Genomic DNA, 3,485 nt, shown 5'->3' with positions numbered 1-3,485 from the left:
ATCTAATGGTTGGGATGGCTCTTCACCAGAGAGGGGCTGAGAGCCCTGCACTACCATTAATTTTAAATGGAACTTTTGGAGTCTAGATGAGACGAATTGGGCGAGTAGTTTAAAAAAAGGCACGGGGCAAAAAGAAGCAAGAGGAGAAGGGTAACAGCGGGTCCCAGCAGGGGTAAAAACCAAGTTAGCAAAGGTAAAAAGCCTTTAATCTGTTGCCAGATGCTATTACTGTCTGTTGGTCCTCGAAGCAGACCCAGCATTTAGTTAGGTTGGCTCCCAAGCTGTAAGTCCGGGACAGCTGTATCAGTGAGTTGTTGTCCCACTGGGCCTTGTGCTCAATTAAAGTGAAAAGGGTAGTAAGAAGGAAGAGTACAAGCAAGGGGCTGGTGATTTTTGGTTGAACTACTCTTAAAGAAGAAAGGAAGAGAAAAAGAAAGAAGAAAGAAGAAAGAAAAAAGTCTTGACATTATGTACATTTTTTTGCTGTTGATGAAATCACACACAAAGAAATATGTAATGCAATGGAGTGGGGTATATATCAAATTCTTGAATTATTATTACTAATGGGCAGAATTGCACAGTGAGCAATTATCAGATTATTTCCTTTATTGTCCTTGTGCCATCTATATTACTGTAGTAAGTGTTAATCAATTAATCATTAATTATGATTAAAATTATCAAGTAATTTTTTCAGCATTAATTAAAAACGATTGTGTGAATCATGTCTATCCAGAGAAGTAATGCTCTATAAATGTTATCAAATAATTTAGAGTATTTTTATATATTAAATTATTGTCAAGCAGTTAAAGTGAATTTGAGATTAAAAGTAAAACATATTTTCCAAGCCAATGTTAATTTATTGTTTTGCAAATTTCTTATTTGAGGAATTAGAATAGTTAGGGAATCTTTATTTCTATTACTTGTCTTGTATCTTCTTCTATCACATGAAGACATCATTTGACAATTAGAAATTTCAAATGTTTTTAAGAATTTGGTTTACACAGAAAACCCCAAAAAATCCACAAGAAAACTACTGGAACTAATAGAAGATTTCAGCAAAGTATCAGGATGCTTGATAAACATACAAAAATCAGTTGGATTCCTTTACACCAACAAAGAGAACATCAAAGAGGAAATCACCAAATTAACACCATTCACAATAGTCCCCAAGCAGATAAAATACTTAGGAATAAATCTAACCAGAGATGTAAAAGACCTATACAATGAAAACTGTAAGAGACTACTGCAAGAAACCAAAAGAGAACTGCATAAGTAGAAAAACATACCTTGCTCATGGATAGGAAGACTCAACATTGAGAAAATGTCAATTCTACCTAAAGTGATCTACAGATACAGTGCAATCCCTATCCAAATTCCAACAGCATTTTTTAATGAGGTGGAGAAACAAATCACCAACTTCATATGGAAAGGGAAGAGGCCCTGGATAAATAAAGCATTACTGAAGAAGAAGAGCAAAGTGGGAAGCCCCACACTACCTGATTTTAGAACCTATTATAACACCACTGTAGTCAAAACAGCCGGGTACTGGTACAATAACAGATACATAGACCAATGGAACAGAATTGAGAATCCAGATGTAAATTCATCCACCTATGAGCAGCTGATATTTGACAAAGGCCCAAAGTTCGTCACTTGGGGAAAAGACAGTTCCTTTAACAAATGGTGCTGGCATAACCAGATATCCATCTGCAAAAAAATTGAAACAAGACCCACACCTCACACCATGCACAAAAACTAACTCAAAATGGATCAAAGCCCTAAATATAAAATCAAAAACGATAAAGATCATAGAAGAAAAAATAGGGGCAATGCTGGGAGCCCTAATACATGAAGTAAACAGAATATGAACCATAAGTAACAGTGGACAAACACCAAAAGAGAAACTAGATAACTGGGAGCTCCTAAAAATCCAACACTTATGCTCATCAAAAGACTTCACCCAAAGAGTCAAAAGACAACCTACAGACTCAGAAAAATTTTTTGGCTATGACAGATCTGATCAGCATCTAATCTCTAAAATATACAAAATACTGCAAAACCTCAACAACAAAAAGACAAATAATTAAAAAATGAGCAAAGGATATGAACAGGCACTTTGCCAAAGAAAACATTCAGGCCACTAACAGACACATGAGAAAATGCTCATGATCATTAGGCATTAGAGAAATGCAAATCAAAACTACAATGAGATACCATCTCACCCCAGCAAGGCTAGTATTAAACCAAAAAACATAAATTAATGTTGGAGGGGTTGTGGAGAGACTGCAACACTTATACATTGTTGATGGGAATGTACAATGGTACAACCACTTTGGAAATCGATTTGGTGCTTCTTTAGAAAGCTAGAAATAGAAGTACCAATCGATCCAGCAGTCCCACTTCCTGGAATATATCCTAGGGAAATAAGAGCCATCACATGAATAGATATATGCACACCCATGCTCACTGCAGCACTGTTCACGATAGCAACAAGATAGAAACAAACTAGGTGCCCATCAACAGAGGAATGAATAAACAAATTATAGTATATTCACACAATGGAATACTATGCAACCATAAAGAACAACGATGAATCTGTGAAACATAACATGGAGGAATCTGGAAGGCATTATGCTGAGTGAATTTAGTGAGTCACAAAAGGACAAATATTGTATGAGACCACTATTATAGGAACTCAAGAAAAGGTTTAAACACAGAAGAAAACGTTCTTTGATGGTGACGAGGGTGGGGAGGGATGGAGCGGTGTATTCACTAACTAGACAGTAGACACGAATTATCTTAGGTGAAGGGAAGGATAACACACACAACAGGGGAAGTCAGCACAACTGGATTAAACCAAAGCTAAGAAGTTTCCTGAATACAACCAAACACTTTGAGGGACAGAGTAGCAGGGGCAGGGGGCTGGGGACCATGGTTTCAGGGGACATCTAGGTCAATTGGTGTAACAAAGTTTATTAAGAAAATGTTCTGCATCCTACTTTGATGAGTGGCGTCTGGGGTCTTAAAAGCTAGCACGCAGCTATCTAAGATGCATCAATTGGTCCCAACCCACCTGGAGCATAGGAGAATGAATAACACCAAAGATGCAAGGAAAATATTAGCCCAAGAGACAGAAAGGGTCACATAAACCAGAGACTCCATCAGCCCGAGACCAGAAGAACTAGATGGTGCCCGGCTACCACCAGTGACCACCCTGACAGGGAACACAACAGAGAGTCCCTGATGGAGCAGGAAGAAAGTGGTGTGCAGAACTCAAATTCTAGTAAGAAGACAAGACTTAATGGCCTGAGACTGGAGGAACCCCAGAAAGCACGGCCCCCGGATTCTCTGGCAGCCCAGAACTAAAACAATTTCCAAGGCCAACTCTTCAGACAGGGATTGGACTGGACTGTGGGACATAAAATGATACTCGTGAAGAGTGTGCTTCTTAGCTCAAGTAGATACACGAGACTAAATGGGCAGCT

Source organism: Trichechus manatus, unplaced genomic scaffold, assembly GCF_000243295.1.
Source record: "Trichechus manatus latirostris isolate Lorelei unplaced genomic scaffold, TriManLat1.0 scaffold00079, whole genome shotgun sequence".
Classification (NCBI taxonomy): domain Eukaryota; kingdom Metazoa; phylum Chordata; class Mammalia; order Sirenia; family Trichechidae; genus Trichechus; species Trichechus manatus.
Note: the sequence above shows the minus strand (reverse complement) of the source record.